We start from the raw sequence: 19,260 nt of genomic DNA on the forward strand, positions 1-19,260 counted from the left end.
GGTCGTTAGGAGGAGAATGCGAGTGGTCGTTAGGAGGAGGATGCGAGTGGTCGTTACACACACAAAAGCAATAAGGGGACACAACAATTACATGTTCAGAAACTGTGTTCTGTGGTGTTGTTCGGTACTGAGTGGATTTTAGGATGCCGCTAACTTTGGTTCCGTGATTGTACACTTTTGCTATTTTTTGGTGTTCCATTGTGCTGCTGCTGTAGGAAATTGAGGAACCTTTAAGCCATAGATGCACGGCTTCTTTCTCGGCCTCTTTCCACGTTCTGTGGGAAACAAAATACGTGTATATATATGCACGCATCCGAATCATAATTCTTGAACATTAACATAATTGTCGAATCTCTTGAACATCAGCCTTGACCCCGAAGAGAACACGCTCACTGCCTTCGGCACCATGAACCTACTCATAAATGCTGCGCTGCTTAATTGTACACGGACAAAGAAACTGGACAAACGCTTAACGTCAGCGTTTGTCCAGTTTCTTTGTCCATGTACAACTAAGCAGCGCAGCATTTATGAGAAGATGTTCCAACTAACCCAGTCCCAAGCAATTCTTAACCACGAACCTAATCGCTGCCGTCCGTTAATTGTTAAGTTCAAGCTGTTCAACACAAAAGAAGCCATTCATGCTAACGGCCGCCAGTTCCTTGGCGTGTTATACAGCGTTGGCGAAGATTTCAAACATCGCACTCGCAATCATCACTAACAGCTTGTTACCTTTTCCAAAATCAATTACCTCATGTTTTTCACTGCGTTACAGCAACCTTCTCATCGGCTCCCTACGATATGTCTTCAATTAATCACCAAAATCTGTAAAAGAAATTGCACAGCGGTTGCTGGATCGCCCACAACCATACACTCGTATTTCGGCCCCGTAATCTAGTCTTTTTTCTTCTGTGGTTTTCAATACTATGCGTAGCTTCCTTCCGAAATGATATTCGCTAATCTCGCGTGTTCGTTTCTCAGTAATCTACCTCTACTTGCAGAAATATGCCTCATTAACAAAATCTCGAAAACTGAAATTCTTGCAGACTTGTCGAACTTTTATCTATTGCGCGAGAATCTCACATCCCTAAAAGGCGGACCGGTCCTCGCCGTTAATAAACAGTTTTCGCGTATAGCCATTAATGTTTCATCAGACGTTCAGATGCGATGGCTAAAAAAGCCGCGGAACATCAAAAACCGTACTTCGTGGTGTTTGTTACGACCAAATAACCGTTCTGATTTTTACTGGAAACTAAATGACGTTATCAGGCAGTTGGTCAAAAATACTCGCAAGCACGTGCCACTCGCCTTAGATAGCTTTCTATAAACGAAGAGGAAAACCCAGATAGCATTCGGAATGAACAAAGCGACTGACCTGAGCAATTACCGCAAAGTCCGTGGAAGGCAGCGCGCCGAGCGTCGCCAAGAAAGCAAAGTGCCTGATAATCAAAACAGCGTAAAACAGACGCCGGAGAGAAAGGCTAGCACGGAGCACAAGCGCTGGGTGCGCGCTGGGTATTTCACCTTACCTTCTGTGCGCTCAGACTGCGCGCGGCCGCAGCGGCACGTAGCGTTCTCGGAACCGAAAGCTATTAACGGCATTCGCGCTTTGTTGTGCACGCCAGGCGGCTGGTGAACCGGTTTCGTTGTCACGTCAGCCGTCTGATCAGCTACCTTATGCAGGCTGTGGGCGTTCTGAAATTGCCGAGTGTCTGTTTAGCTTTCTTATTCCTCAGCGCGCGCTTATGCAGACACGCGTATGCATTTACGTCATAGTGTAAAGCGAGGGGCGAGCGCGTGGTCAACATGTTTTCTGTGCAGTGCAAAGCGGATACGCTTTCAGATGCGCTGCGAAAATTGTACTGGTGCCACGTGCATGCCCCTTTCGTTTGGCTCATTAATGAAAAAAGTTTCCCAAACGCGGATAAAGCGTTCAGTGCCTGAGTGGCCGGCACGTGTGGCCGGATTTCAGCGTCATTCATTTCAGTGCGTATGCCCTACGGGGCAGCTGTAGCATAAAAAAATCTCTGCCTCTCCCGTAAACGAGAGTAGAGTAAGCATGAAATGTTTACGGGCCTAATGTCATCTCGGTGGACACCCGAACCGCACCGTACAGGAAGGGAGGAACGCCACCACCCGTTCAGCGCAATGCCTTGCCATTTGAACGCAAGGTTTTTTGAGGAAAGGAAATGGCGCAGTAATTCTCTGCCATCTCGGTGGACGCCCGAACCGCACCGTAAAGGAAGGGAGGAACGCCACCACCCGTTCGGCGCGATGCCTTGCCCTTTGAACGCAGCGCTTCTCCCCCGGATCACGTATGACAACGAAGTGTAACTAGGCATTTATGTGCTTTTTGCACGCGTTATTAGAAATCGGAAATTATAATTCCGTGCATTATCAAACCCACAGCTCCACTGATATCTTGATAAACATTGAGAAGGCACTGGCAGCAGTTATTTTTTGTCTCATTTGGAGACCAACCGGCGCTTGCATGCCGGTCGCGTAGGAGGGCTTAGAGAGTCTCGTTAAATCTCGTTAAGTCTCGTACGGTGCCCGGATGTTCTCGTTTCAGAGCCCGGATGGCTGGAATTCAGTGCCCGGATGAGTGGAATTCAGTGCCCGGATGAGTGGATTTCAGTGCCCGGATGACTGGAATTCAGTGCCCGGATGAGTGGATTTCAGTGCCCGGATGATGGCTCTCGGTCTCGGCGTGACGTCACCACACTGCCGACAACGGGAGCTAAAAGCATTTCATGCTTAATATGCAATGCGCAGGTTGATTGGTACTCAGGGCACACACTCTTTCGCGATAAGAATGGTACACGAGCTGATGTGTCTTCGTGAAGATCATACTTGCATTCCTTGTCGATTAGCTGTATATAGCCGACAGGCAGCAAACGTCAGCTGGGCGGGACGTACTCTGATTCTTTCGCTTACAGCCCACCCGAAACAACTGAAGAACACAGAAATCGCAGCGACCACGAAATATCAGACTCAACCACAAGTACAGTCTGCGAGCCTGCTTGCTTCGTAGTTAACAAACACGCAATAATCAACTCGGCACGCAGTGTGATGAGTAATGCTCGTGCAATTTGTCATCGATCGATCAGATGTGATGTTGAATAAAACACGGTAGAGCGCAAATGCTACTTGTGTGCTTTTCATGATCCCGCGAAGCTTACATGTACACCTCACAACAGTACACAACGTACCGAATGGTCCATTTTGGCGTTGTCATCGTTCGTACGTGATAGCGATAGACCGTTTGTTCAGCAATCAGCGGCTGCCCACGATAACCATGATACCTTCGCGTTGTTTCTTTCGCACCCTAGCAGCCCATTTCTAACTTATGTATACTGCAACGAGACGCAGACGCCCGTGATGAAGCCGAGAGCATCTGCCTTTAGTAGAAGGATGAGGTACAACGTGGGGGCTGAGGCAGCCTGTACTCGTACGGACCGAAGAAGCGCCAACACAGACGAACACATGAAAGTGATCAAGGCGGAAAGCTGGGCTAGTTTGTGTGTCATTGTTAATTAAAAGGCTAGCACATAAAACTAGGACAAAGACAGAGAAGCAGACAGGACGAGCGCTAAACATCAATTGTGCCGCCGCGGTGGCTCAGTGGTTACGGTGCTCGGCTGCTGACCCAAAAGACGCGGGTTCGATCCCGGCCGCGGCGGCTGGAATTTCTTTGGAGTAGAAATTCTAGAGGCCCGTGTACTGTGCGATGTCAGTGCACGTTAAAGAACCCCAGGTGGTCGAAATTTCCGGAGCCCTTCACTACGGCGTCTCTCATAGCCTTAGTCGCTTTGGGACGTTAAACCCCATAAACCAACCAACCAAAACATCAATTGAAGATTTACTACAACAAACAGGTACTTAAAAACACTTCGGCAGCACATGCGCACACTAGGTTAAAACGAGCGCTAACTAATCAAAATGGGGCAAACTGCTTCGGAGATACACTGCTTCTTTTCTGGCCAGGGCAAGTGATGTCGTGCTGATACACTCTTCACCTTCCCTGTTAATGTGATAAGCCTCACAAATCTCACGGCCTAACCTTGTGCGTCCCCTACCAAACACAGACGTGGCATCAAACGCCGGGCACGCACCCGCACCGCTTACAATGCGTGGCCAAATGGCTGCCCCCCGCCAATGAATCCACCAGCGTGCGTCTTTGTCCTAGTTTTATGCGCTAGCGTTTTAATTAACATGAAAGTGACACGGACAAGCGCTTCTGTATCATTTATTTACTAGCCCAGCAAAAAGTTCTGCTTCTGCATTCGTACCTTGCCACTGTGACTGCAGACTCGAGTGGGTGTATAGTTTCAGTTTCGGGCCGCATTCCTGCCATTTGGTACTACAGCCTCTGATTGGTCGAAAGTCATCAGAGAAGTGACGACCATGTGATCATTTCTCGCGAGCGCTGTGTATGCGGAAGGGGTTCGTGATTTTCACTCTGTATATTCTCAGTAACGTAGCCATCTTTGAGCGCTTAAAAACATCGGCAGTGTCCACAAGCAATAATTAATCCATCTTTTATAGTTCGATATTTCTCTTTAGGGTGAGCTTAAGAAAAACAACGCTTGCGTAAGGGAAAAACGATAAGCAGCAGAGCATGCGTATCTAACAGCGATCCACAAAGTTAAATACTGTTTTCTTCAAGCTGTCTATCAAAACATTTCGACTGATAATCATAGCAAATTGTTGCAGATAAAAAATGAGTGCCTGACGCATAGCATCGTTCTTACTAAACAATCTAAAGAAGCTAATAGCTTAGAATGCTCTGAAAATTTTAACAACGTCTTTTAATCTGTATTTACTAAAGAAAATGAACCGCTCAGGGCTGCGTTGCCTGGTAATAAAGAAGGAATTCAATATGCCTTTTCTCAGATTTCCTAAAACCGACATTTCATCCCTAATGAACAAAATTTCGATTCCGCATTTTTTAAAGCAAATTTGCGCAGTGTACTTACCTTTACAGTGTAGTTCTCACGCTCGCTTCCTACAGGGTGTATACCAGATGACTGGAAAGTGGGAAAGGTTGTTGCTCTTTGTAAATCAAGTAATAAAGATATAAAATAAATAACCGTACGATCTTACTAACCAGATTACTTTGCAAAATAATTGAACACGTCATGTATTCTCAAATCTTGAACTTTCTCGACAGGAACATCTTTTCTCCTTAGTAGCACGAATTCCGTAAGGTTTTGTAATGCGAAACGCGTCTGGTCACCTTGCTCCAGGACGCCCACATTGGCCACAACCGAAAATCAGAGACTGGCGCTATATTGCTACACTCTGCACAATCATTTCACAAAGTAGCGCAGAGGTGTTTGCTGCTAAAACTATCAAAATGTAGTTACACCGTAATTTTTATTGTGGATTGTGGTGTTCCTCGATAATCGCTCACAATTTGTTTTTTAACGCGTAAATACCTTAGGATGAAGACCTTTACGTTAAAAGCCTTCCGTGTAAAGGCCCTCAGGCAAAATGCATTTAGGTTAAAGTCCTTTAAGGTAAAGCTTTAAGGTGAAATGAATTAAGCACGTAAGGACCTTAAGTGTCCGCTGTACCTAGTGCTACTGCACGATATTCAGCTCTTAGCCATGCTAAAACTTCTGCTATTTTTTTCACTCTAACACCATCACTTCTTTCACAACCCTGTTCATGCGTACACCGAGAAGTGAGACAGTTACTGTGCAATTTTGTATGCAGAAAAGCAATTTTTCCAGTACCGGCTTCTAGGGAAGCTCTTTACGTGTCCGTAATGTTCTGTGCATGCTCCGAAATTGAGCGAGTCCGGAAATTATTGATTGCATGCTTCGCACGCATTGAATAGCGCAAGATAGAGATACTTATCATTTCCCAAAACTTTCTGTACTGTAACTTACTGTACTGTAAGTTATGGTAGCTAACAAATATAATCTCAAAGCTGCCTCGCTATTTACGTTTTTTAAAAACTTTGGACACCTCTAGTACTCCAGAAGAAACAATCAGGGCTGAAATGAGCAGTGCAGACCGTAACAGCCTTCAGAGGCTTTACAGTGCGAACCATGATGACGTTCAGATAGAAAGCATAGCGAAAAAATTGGCAGGTGGTTTAGCATTGCTAAGCGTGAAAACTGCAACAGCACTGCTTTTTGCAGATAGACACCACCTTGGGCATGTGGCCTGATATGTTCCTCTTAAATACGGGTTCGCCTCTTTTCGAAATAAAAGCTGTTCAACGCTCCGTCCTGTAGTCCTTTTTCTTGTGTTCCGTTCATTCGTGCGCTGTGTCCGTCAAACGTGGAAACAGACCAACTCTCCCAACAGTAAGTAGTGCTTCGACACCACTGTCACGTACTTAAAACCACGATGGCGGAGTCAACTTATGCGAGAGCCAGTTTTGCGCGTCTTCATTTTTTCTTCATCAGAGCTAATCTACCCAATGTAGGCCGGCGGCCTATCCAGAGCTGCGTTTCAGCAGCATTGTTGTCAACGCCAAAGCCTATTGCTCCAGTGCCGTATTCTTCCACAACGTTTTCTACGCCCATGCATGCAGCGTATATCTTTCTGGCATTACCCGTACATAGCTCAAAGCGCGAGTATTGGAGTGATGAAGAAGAAGTGCTCGAAAGTGTGTTGTAGTTTAAAGGGAGGCGAGATCGGCGGCGATAGCCAAGTGCTGTATTGCTGTCGCCAGCCAAGTTGATCGCCTCGCGCCGCCGTGGGTTTGATTCCCATTCGCTGCAAAATATGTACTTTATTTATTTATGGTTTGCCTATGGTCACCTTCAAGGTCAAGCTTCGCACAAACCGATGAGCCTGTTTGACCTCGTGAAGCAGTGCTCTGGCGCTACTTCACAATACAGTGAAACAAGGACTGTGAAAAGACAGCGATTTGCCCCTCATTCTTGCTTTCCTCCGTCACCCTAAATTAGCTGCCCTTACTTTCAGTCTTCATGGTGAGTTTTCATGGTTTTCATTGTCGGGCCATCACCCACAGATTCGGAAGTCTGCTACACACAGATTATTTAACAAAACTTCTGTTTGGGCTAGATGGTGCATAGCTTATTTTGAAACGAATTCAAGCGCACAACAACACGCACACAAGAGAGGAAAGGCACAGGAGCGCCTGTCCTGTGTCTTTCCACACAGATTATGCCACCGATTTTATATTTTCGGCCTATATTGTGTGCAACCCAAGCTCAGTTATATCCTGAGCGAGCCACGCGAGTAAACTGACCTAATTTATAATTGTAATTTCTAAAAACACTGCATTTCTAAAAATCCTAACAACAGTGTATTCGGTCTGATGCGGGCGGCCAGTATGCTGTCATTTTTTAAATGCAACTGCACGCCGACTAGATGGAGTTCTCCACACGAGAGCAATGTCAGTGGTAAAGTGCCTTCTTCGCTTTTCAATAGTGTCGTTAGAAGAATGGGCAAGTCATGTTTAAAACGACCCACGTGTGGCCGTTAGCTGTTATAAATTGTAAGCAAACATTAAGCCAAAGTTTATTCCGCTTGAGAACATTTTAGTCAATACGTCGCAGTTATGATTTGTGAAGTTGAAGCATGTGGGGTACCTTGTCAACAGTTGTAGAGTGGAGTAGAATTGGCACGTGACGAATGTTTTAAAATGGGGTGTGGGTTTTGCGGGAAATATACAAGCTGCGTTTTGTATGAAAATTGCTAAGTAACACTTTATTATTCACAAAAGATTTCGATGAATTTTATATTCTCTGGTAGATAAGTTCATTGAGTATCAAGCACAAAAGAGTAGCGGTTATAATTTTTTTTCTTTCAGACAAAAGCTTTCAAAGTTTCCAAACAATTTTCATATGCCAGGTGTGCAGTTTTTATAAAGAGGAATAAAAATTAAATTGTGAAATATTACTGGGTGCACTAAACAGAATTTAGAGATTCGTTGTTTCGTTTCTGAAGCATTTCTGAATTATGTATTTTCAGTAATTTGCAATTAATGTTCGCAGAAAGAGAAAAGTTCTGATATGCAGGAGTTCAGCTCTTAGAATTTTTGAGCTCCCAAATATTTTTTCTGGAAACGTCATTGCTGAATACTTTTTTCCTCACATCGGGCAGTAACATATATGAAGAATAGGCTTATGGTTTATGGGCGTTTAACGTCCCAAAGCAACTCAGGCTATGAGGGACGCCGTAGTGGAGGGCTCTGGAAATTTCGACCACCTGGGGTTCTTTAACGTGCAGTGGCATCGCACAGTACACGGGCCCCTAGAACTTCGCCTTCATCGAAATCCAACCGCCGCGGCCGGGATGCAACCAGCGTCTTTCGGGTCAGCAGCCGAGCTCCATAACTACTGAGCCCCCGCGGCAGCCATATATGAAGAATATTGTATAAATCCAGACGACGACTAGCAATCCATTTCTGTACTCTATCTCAACCTTTGGCCCCACAAGGGTTGGGTTACCTAAAAGTGTTAGACATGTTATTCCTATGATTCTTGTTTTTCTTTCATGTATTTTCTTAGTATATGCCTTCCAGTAGTTTTGTGCGCGCATGGTGGATTTCCTGCAATAACGCGAGAGTTTTAAAAAATGACACTAGTTTTACCTTAGCTTGTTTCTTTCTTCCGTTTCTCGTTTTTATTTATCTGCTGTTCTTGACCACTTCTTTTTGCCAAATTAAACCCAACTTTAAGTACTGCCACTGTACACACTGCAATAAAAGTTAGAGCCGGCATAGTGGTAAAATAACGAAAGACTGTCTCGGGTAGCTTTCGTGATCTATTGGCCCGCACTTTCATTTCCTTACGCCGGACTACCTTGACCACTGCCGTCATAGGCGCTAGCCAGGCAAGTGGCTTACATTCACGATTAGAGGTTTGCTAGTTTGCCTTCTGATTGGTTTTTACCCGCTTCATTTTCCGTTTTTGGCGAAAAATAGTGGCACAAAGCTCGCGGTCATAGTAAAAGCTCCGACAGTTCTCCTCTGTCGAAACAAAGAACAGAACTTTGCAATCAGCCCCGTAGAGAGTCAAACTGCCACACTGACTTTTACTGGACGACCAACACGCGGCATACATAACCCTTATGATCTTGAGTCAAATAAAAATAATTCCTAATTAGGCATGAAGATATGTAGATAGCTTCTGACTTCGGGGTTATACGGCATTAACATCAACACTGAAGCCTCCTAACACTAGCGTAAGTCGGGCGAGTCGGTGTCGATTGATTCCAGTAAAGTGCACGGAAAACGACTGACCCAGAATAAGAAGTGCGCAGGGCAAGAGCTTGCGCTTATCCGTAGCATTACGCACAAAGCTTTTGGTAAAATAGGAAAAAGCCCAGGATTATTTTTATTTATTTATTTGCCCTCGCGGACCAAGGGAATTACACCGCGGACTGGATGAATCTGAGCCACATAAAAAGAAAAAGTAAAAAGAAAGCACACAACTAAATGGTCATCATAAAATAAATATGCATAACTGTGGAACAAGATATCAGAGTAAGAAACGAGCACCAATCCAACGAAGCAGTACACGTTTTTAAAAGAAAGAAAAACAAAACAAAAAACAACAGCAAAACATATATTATTAGAGTCTTAAGGAAAAAGATTGGTTACATCTGCGCGAGAAATAATGGCATCCGCAATTTTAACAATAGCACTAGGAAGACAATTCTAACTGTTAGAAGGGCTAGGAGTGAAGGAGCCATGGGAATATTTATTGGGTCGTGATCGAATTCCTAATTTGTGACGGTGATCAATATGCCATTAGCGTAGAATGGTTGTGCTAGAAGTTCCTATCTGAGAGGTAGATTGTAGTGGAGAATCTTATGAAATAAACATTGCCGAAATGCTTTTCTACGTTCCGTCAAAAGAGGCAGTGACAGAGAAACTTTCATTGTAGTCATGCTAGAACTGCGATGATATACAACGTAAAGCATGAATAAGTAAATGAAATTGCTCCCATCTTGGTGTACAATTACAGCTCGTGCATATCTTGTGTTTTTCTTGACAGAATGAAAACTGCAGAAGTAACAGCCATTTTTAAGAAATGCTACAGCAGCACGTAAAAGCGACCCTAATATTGATCCTCCCAGGTTTCTCAAACGAACTGGAAAAAATCATCCTAGCTCTAATGTTATCATTTTGTCGCAAACATCAGCTCATAACTAAAGCGCAGTATGGCTATCAAAAACACAAGTCAACAGAGCTGGCACTTTTAGGCCAGAAATAGTACGTATTAATAAACTAAGAAAATAAATTGATTACTCTTGGTATATTTATTGATTACATGCAGGCTTTTGACAACGTCATTCACAGTATCCTTCTCAGTAAACTACAATGGTGTTGCATCAGAGACATACCTCTTGCATTAGTGTCCTCTTATTTAAAAAACCGGCACTACTTTGCCTCAGTATATACTGTCAGGTCCTCGAATTAGGGAAATAATTTCAGATAAACCACAGCGAAGTATTCTCGAGCCATTACTTTTCAATCTTTACACTAATCATCTAATACGTATTTACCAAGAACCAGATTTTGTAATGTACGCTGATGACACGAGTATTTTTCTATCGTCTTTTAGTTACGTAGATTTTATTGGAATGGCAAATGAACTTCTTCATATGCTTTATGTTTGGTTTAAAAACAGCGATCTGCAAGTAAACTGCAACAGAACTAAAACAGTACTTTTCGTACTCAGGGTAAAGATATCTCAAAGAGCCATAGTATAACTTACGAGTCTATGCATATTGAGGTTGTGAATACATTTAAAATTCTTGGTGTAACCTTCTCGAACAACTTACAATGGGATGACCACACAGATTTAGTCCTTAAGTAGCTCAGCATTACAGATGGTATGTTAAATTACAATAGATATATATTTCCTACTTCGGTTAAACTACTACTATATAATGTACTGTTTGCCTCGCACACTAATTATGGCTTTTTGGTATGGGGTACAAAAACTCAATCAAATGTTAGCAATATTTTCATCATGCAGATAAGTTCTTTACGCATTGTTGTCAAAGCATCCCATACTGAACATAGTGAGCCCTTCTTTGATAAAAATTGTGTAAAAAAAAATCCGAGACGTAAGCACATATCGACTCTTGCGCAAATTCTATTTTAATAGAAAGAGACTTAACTCCACATCACTTCACATCGCTAATTTACGCCTAAACATATCCGCTTACAGTGTACGCCACTCTGAAAAGCGGGAGGTTAAAACACAAAGGACAACTTATCGTAAACAAATGCTTGAGAACAATTTACCGTGGTTATTAATTTCCCTTTATGAAAATGTCATCAATATCGAAAATATGAGATCCTCACATTCTAAGACTCTTGAATTCATATACTTCAGACCGATTATTCAGTGTGTTGTAACAGACCTTTTCCTTCTTATCTCTTATGTACATCTGGATGGTAAATAAAAGGGAGTACTGCGCACAAAAAGACACGGACAATAAGATAACACATCTGGATGATTGTTTTTCCAGGACAGGCGACCTGTTGTGCTTCGCATGTTGTGCTTTTCCGCGCTACCACTTTTCGAGGCCTGTCAAGCTGCACTGTAGCAGCTTTTTCTTTTTCGGCCTTCTCCATTATGTAGACTGTAAACCAGAAAAAAAAAGAAAGATGCGCGATTCTGGACTCTTTCCAGTCCAGTGATGAGTAACACGACGCATTGGTCCCACACGTAGGATGCATATCGCAGTTTTAGACGAACCAAAGGTTGTTAAAGGAGAAGTTTTAGTGCTCGTGGACAAAGTGAAAAGCTCCTTCTATGGTAATGAAGCGCACGGTTAACATTATTATCTGTGTGATGGAGACGCAGTTTTGATGACAAGTTACTAGGTACATGAACACCTCAACATTTATAGGAAGAGGCAGATTCAAGAGAAACATTGTTCAGATAGTACGTAGGAGCTGTTTTGCTCACACGGCTTGAACGCACATGCTTATTGTCTGCAGGTATTACTTGTTCATGTTGAGCTCCATATAGCAACGATGACGCAATTAGAGAATGCTGTTAATATTCGATTGTAAGATAGAGACGTCATATTCCTTGTTAATTTTACGCTAGGTACATATAACACAGCGATCATAGAAAGAAAGAAAATGATCATGAGCAACTATTAAGCTCGCTTTTCAGTGCGGAGAGCGATAATTATCACTACAAATGATTTTATACCTGCAGTTTCGGCCTCAGCCGGCGCCAGCGCTGAGGTACACCATGACGTCACTGCGAACCAGCCAACCTTGACTACCAGGCTTCTGACGACGTCGGCGTCACCGACAAGCACTGATTGTTCTGATTCGGATAAACGCCGAGCGGCGTCAAAAACAAATAAGTTTTGTTCCACTCAACGCCTGCAACTGAAAATTCCTAGAACGCATCTCCTTACGCCCATTAAATAAAACGAAATTTTGTGTCTTTACCCCTTTAATGGACGTACACGGCGTTTTATATTTTTCGTCGTTTTGTGTGGTCGGTTGTCTTGTCACTGACTTTCGGTAGTTTTTTTCATTCCGCGCAAAGCCTGCGTGAATGGACGATTAGTTGAGAGCGGTTGCTTGTCCTATATATTTCTTGTTTTTTAGACGGTCTTTAGGCTGCTATCTTTCCCTTTTATAGAGAGTTCTTATACAGCTACCGATGTAAATTTTTTTTCGAGTAAGCGAACGATAATTGGTGTCCTCAATATGATAATTTGGCGTTCGCATTCGACATATCGGGTGCGATGGTGACGTCAGTGATGTTTCCCACTGCCTCACCGTGGCCTTCGATTTCTGGGAGCGGTTAGCCACGTGTGGATTCTTATTACCACCTCTATGCTTTGTGTTTTAGAGGGCAGTATTCTTCTGGTCGAGCACACCGTATTTTCTGCACAGGTACTTTCGTCACGTGCCTTTTACGCCGCTGCCAGAGTTGCCGTTGTATCATTTTTTGCCTTGCTTATATTTTCCCTCTGAAACATTAACCCCTGACGTTCACTGGATTGAATACACGAGGATCCAGATAGTGTGGATTTGTTATGCGAATCCAATTTCGCCTTCTTTAATAACTTTTTCTTTCGTAGATAATTTATAATTGATCTGAAAACCATTCGCTCATTAAAATAGGTTAGCTAACGATCAAAGTAGTAGGGGGCATAAATATGTACTGATAAAAAAATTATCGTTGCTTGGTCGTGCTGAAAACGTGGCGCTAGAAAGTTGTTTTTTGAGAAGCACAGCTTTTGCTATGAATGTTTTTGGATTTGTTTTTACGAGCCACATCGATGCAATAAATTTTTACCGCTTATTCACTGAGAAACATCTGTTCAAGAACTTTTCGAATTCAAAACATATACCGCGTGTTTCAGGGACCACTTTCAAAAATTTTCAAATATAGGCTTTTTGGGGTAAAAATATGGTTTTTCGGTACAGTAGTACCAGTGTTGGCGGACACTAGAAAACCGCTGCTGGTTAACTAATTTTTTATAATTAACTTTTTAACTAGTAGAGTTAGGCGCCTAGTTGCAATTAGAGATATGTAGCCAGTGGTTAGTAATAGCCATATCAGTTTTTAGAATTTCGAAAGCGCATTTACCCGTGGCCCTCTCTCTGGGTGGACAAAATTTGGCTTTTTGACTAGTTACGTGCACTGGAGAAGTTTCTTTGCATGCATGCTTTCGAAAGCGGTGGTATTTTCGCCCGACACAGCCAGATTTTGTAGAGCTACAGGGACGCGGGTAATCACGTTTTCGAAGATCTGAAAACTGATACGGCTATTACCAATGACCGGCTACAAATCTCTACTTGCCACTAAGCGCCTAACTCTAATAGTTGAAAAGTTAATTGATAATAATTAGGTAACCAGCTTACTGCTTAAGGCGATTAACCGGTTTTCTGGTTTCCGCCAACATGAGTAATACTATGCCGCAAAAGCCGTATTTTTACCCCAAAAATTCTATTCTTGAAAATTTTTGAGTGTTCGCTGAAACACCCGGTATACGTTTCTTCAGTATGGCTCTGAACCCGCAACTTTTTGGGAAGGCAAAGATGAGAGTTTCCGCCCACGGGACATGTTAATTTTTTTCCAACAAATCCACTGCGTTTCCTCTTAATGCAGGGTAGAAGGCTTTCTGTAAACATTTTGCCCGTTATATACGAACGATTTCATTCAAAACAAAAGAGACAAAAGTAATGACAGAATACCAACGGCTACTCTTTTCGGAATAGTTTTATACTGCCCATGTTATTTTGTGGTATATTGACGGAACATGGACGATGGAAACAAACTTATTTTGGACGACGCCATTTTTTTTACTCCACGCAATAAAAAACAAACTCTTGAAACAGCCGTAGTCGGCACCTCTGCTTCCGAATTTGAACGTCAGTGCAAAACTGCCCCAGCTACCAAGACCAAACTGTGCATATGCACTTGACACCATATAATAAAACATGTGATGAGTAAATCATCAAGTAAACATTAATAACCTCTTAAACGCATGCCTAACCAAAAGAACAAAATCGCTCCTCTATGGGCACTAAAATTTTGCCCAAGCCCAGGTCGGCAAAATTAACAGCGATTAATAAAGAAATTTAACAACAATCTTTTCCTTTAAAGGCATTTTCTACGTTTTTGGCGTGCTCCCTCAAACTGTCATTCACGCATCTCCCAGTTTGGTGGACATAAGTTTTACCCCAGTTTAACGGAAGTTCATATACTACTCCTTCTGCGCATTCAACAAAAGGCCGCCGATGCTTCTTTCCACATTCCTTTTGCTTCGCTGTCTCACGATCAGCCATCTTGCACAGCTTTGACAGCTTGTGAGGAGCAGAGAAGACGACTTTCACGTCCTTGCGCTGCCATTTATTTCTTCAAGACATGTACCAACACGCCCAATTTTCCACGTTAAGAAGTAAACCGCCACTTTTGTATTTCCAGACTACAATTGATTTTCCGTGCATCTGAGAGCACCGAAGAGGAAGGCATTATGACAACCAAGAAAAAAAAACGGAGTGATGAAGGAGAAATACCACCCGATATAAGTAAGGTACTGGCGGCAGAAAGGGCTTCTCCGGGGCAGTTCTACGTGTGCAAAATACTTAAAGAAAGTAAGCCCTGCCCTCCAAATCATTTCCGTCGAAAGCAAACTTACAGAATCAACCTCTACCTATGTCAACCCCGCATGAAACATTACTCTCAAACTGTCTTACAAGCTGAATGCTATCCTTTTGTTAACATAATTATGGGCACAAAAAATTTCAGAGGGCACTTTCCTAGCGACCCTTTGCGCGGTCTAGCCTTATACTGACATCCTGCATGAAGGTGGTATCCAAGCTCTTGTCTCATCATGCTAAGAACCCATAGGCTCAGAGTGACATAGCTCAAGAGCCATCGAGGTACTAACCACGCTCGCCCTTGAGTTAAATTCCTTCGAATTCAAACATTCCTATCATCTAAACGAGTGGCTGGCACGGCTATGATCATTGGAATGACGCCAAGTTGTGCGAACTATGTTTAACATTGAATCAAGTTTTATCCACGCATACAAAAAACTGTAATTTATTTATTTATTTATTGTTTCCTCAAGGGTCCACAGGGGACATTACATGAGGGGTGGGCAAACAAAAGAGTTAATATGAACACAGATGGTCTTCAATGGCGGTTTTGAATAGAACACGATTGATGATGGTCGCCACTTCGGATGGAAGGTCATTCCAGTCATTGGCTGTTCGAAGAAAAAATGACATTTTATATGTGTCGGTGCGGGCCCGTTCAGGGTAGACGGCGTTAGGCATATACAAATGCTTCCTTGATTACATATGTATGGCAGAGCAAGAGAAAACCAGCTTACTAAAAACAATGCCCCATTTCGCAACGTACACCAAAATCTTCCGTTTATACACACATTCCGCCTACCAAAATAACATTCTAGGCGTCCTAATTCGTGTAGAAAGAGGCATTGTAGTTACAAACATGAACTAAAAATCCACTGAAAGGCGACATTACCAACAGTTCAGAGCGCTAGCCACGCTACTGCAAAACTTTCTACTCCATACTCCCGGGCCCAGAGAGTTAAAAGTATGAGCTTAGGCTACTGTGATTGTGCAGAAAATGCTTACTAAAATCGGGATGTTCTAAAGCACCACCGCTTCATGTAGTAGCTGAAAGATTAGCTGCTAAAATTTAGTTAGCGTATTAGTTAATGTCATTAACTTGCTTTCTCACGTCCACCAGAGCTGACATTTCTATGGTGCAATAGCCACCTTTTTTTCCCCTAAAACGCCATGTTTAAAAATTAGTGGCAGGCTTCATTGAAACATAAGGTATATGCCACGTATTTGTTGGTATGTTGTTATTTGGTTAAAAACGAGGTGATATTTAGGAACTGCGTGCGTAGCTTATCCTAATACTCTTGCTCCTCTGACCTCATGTCCAAGAGGCGATTGGATTTTTAGTTCAAGCAGCGCAAGTTTCCCAATAAGTGTCAGTAAATTGAAAAGTGCGGCTGTATTGTCTGTTCTCTACACATTTCTTGGTTTATCGCGTTCGAGGTGGGTATTTTGCACTTGACATGAAACAAAGCTTTGAAAGAAACTTTTGAAACAAAACTTGACATGTGCTAGTACACGGAGAGATGCGCAATGGTTACGACTTATGTACCCAATAAGGAAGTAAGTGGAACAATCAAACATTGGCAATATTACTCTGCGTGTTCCAGGGTGCATTCACAGCCATGAAACGAGTCCGGCGAAAGTCAGCACGGGGCTTAACATTGCAACCTGTGTTTTTCCTATAAAACGATAAACATGCAAGGTTTGCCACAGCTCAAAGAGGTTACGCATAAAGCAAGAAAAAGACATTCAGAGACACTGAAAACAATAACCGATCGACTAATGAAGCGTTTTTAAAATTATCTTTAAGCAATAAAGGTTTTCAAAACTAGTCATCTCAGTTTTGCTTCAAGGAAGATGGTCGTTTCGGCTTTTCCTGAGCATGATGCGAGGAGACCGCTCCTTTTCTGTGCTATCAAGTGTGACCCCGGCGTAGTATATTGTGATCGAGTCCTCTCCATGCATGGCCTATTGTCAGGTACTTCAATAAAACTTGGGTTGGGCCTAGTTGGTACATGATGTTGTGAAGGTCTAGGATGCGCAATCAAAGGACGAACCACGAAGAAAGACACAGAGACACACACAAGCGCTTGTGTGTGTCTCTGTGTCTTTCTTCGTGGTTCGTCCTTTGATTGCGCATCCTAGACCTTCACAACATATTGTCAGGTACTCGTAATGTTTAGAACGCGAGGTTCTAGTGCTACTCCCATAATGTTGGCGTAGCCAAAGATCCTGGCAGTGCTGCCTGGGTACGTTTCAGTGATGTCCCATCGAATGCCAGCGAATAATAAAGCAGTCTCTGCAATATCCAGTAAAGCCCTCTACTGGATGCAGTGTGCTTCTGCGATGAAAAAAGCTGGAAGGCAGTGGAATGCACAGTTCTATTTCAGTAGCGGCGTTATCAGGCTTTAGAATTCGCACTTACTTAATTTGTTATTAGTACTTATTGAGGAAAAAAAAAAACTTTTTTATGCTTGACTAGAGAAATGAGTCCAAGTAATCGATGCCGACTTCCATTGAAACAAAGCAGTAGAAACGTTAGCGCTCAGATAAGGTTTGGTTTGGTTTATGGGGTTTAACGTCCCAAAGCGACTGAGGCTATGAGAGACGCTTCGCTCAGATAAGCATTCTCTATGCTATTAATCTGTGAGCTTTGACTGTGACGACTATCTATCCACCACATGAATGTAGTGCCGGTATGAAAAGTCAGAAATTCGAGAAATTTTACACTTCCCTCATAACTTTGTTTACGTGGTAGAAATAAGAAAATTTACTTATCGCCGCTCTTCATGAAAGCTGTCTTAGTACGCAGATTAGTACCTCTCGCCCCATGTGGCCGTATTATATAGGCGCTAACTTCAAGCAGAAACGCGACCGAATGCTATTTGCTTATGCAAGGGCGTGCGCAAGCAACCTTCAATCAAAAGCAGCGAATAGGAAGTTTTATGCTTACTTTACAGTAACCTTTTCTGTAGCAGTCTAATAGAGCGGTACTTGAAATATGGCGTAGCATTCGAGGTACGAATGTCGTTCACGCAATGAATTTTATGTATGTCGTTGGAAGGACCAGCCGGCGGACCGCGTAAGCAACCAAATTAAAACTCAAACGGTTTTCAGGAGGCCGTAGCTTGGTTTATGACAACCTTTTAAGGTCTGGCCGCAGAGCCGTCGTGAATGCGGCAGTGCGTAATAGAAATTGAATGATATTGCTGGCTTAAGGCTCCGAGGGAGAAAGAAATAACTTTATTGGCACCCGTAAGAGAACTTGACGGGGAATGGGAGAGTTTTACGGAGTCCTCACTCTACCTCCCAATCAGTCCCCCCTAGGCGTCGGCTGGTATCTGTTGAATCGCGGCGGTAGCCTTGGCCAGACCGATCACTTGACGCTGAGCAGCAGTGCCTCCCAGGAACCATTACTTCTGTTCGGCTCTCTATAGCTAGGGCATGCCCACACCATATATGGACGAAGTCCTCAATGCCAGCGCATTTCTTGCACCGAGAGCTAAACCCCTCTGGGTGACATTTGCTTAAAACCTGCGGATTCGGAAAGACTCTCGTTTGCAGTTTCCTCTACTTTCTTAGAAATAAGGTTCAACAAGGGGAAGCTTTGGGCCAGTTGGTCAGACATTTTGGGGTTTCTTAGAAATTTCTTGTGTACACGGTACGACTGGCGCTACAACCTGCAACGAATAAATATCTCATGATACGTATTAAGCTCTTCATCTAATTGCAGGAGCTCCTCGCACAAGGCAGCATTGGTATCATGCAAAGTAAGGCCGAGGGTAAGCGTGTGCGCGTTCTCTTGCCTCGTAACCATTGATGCGCCGGCGTTTAAACCAACGCGTTCTCCGTACATTTTTCTGAAGCGCGTCAACGATGGCAGACGACTCAATGACCTTTTCTGACGTTCATTGACCTCACTGAAGCATGACACTCTGTTTTAACGTGAGATCATTAAGGCTGCCGTTCAGAGCAGAAGCCGGCGGCGCCATCCATGAGAGAAAATGCGGATCGGCCACAAAGGTAGTCACATCACACCCAGAGGGGCGGAGTTTAAAAGCTAATAAAACATCACATAAATTGCGACTATAAAGTCAAAGCACGACACAAACGTCCACGTGACATGTAAGGGAGTAATTGCACTGGAAAGAAAGTTGCGGTGAGGTGAGAACCGGACC

The sequence above is a fragment of the Amblyomma mixtum genome, chromosome 5 (assembly GCF_055824585.1).
Source record: "Amblyomma mixtum isolate Tamu chromosome 5, ASM5582458v1, whole genome shotgun sequence".
Classification (NCBI taxonomy): Eukaryota; Metazoa; Arthropoda; class Arachnida; order Ixodida; family Ixodidae; genus Amblyomma; species Amblyomma mixtum.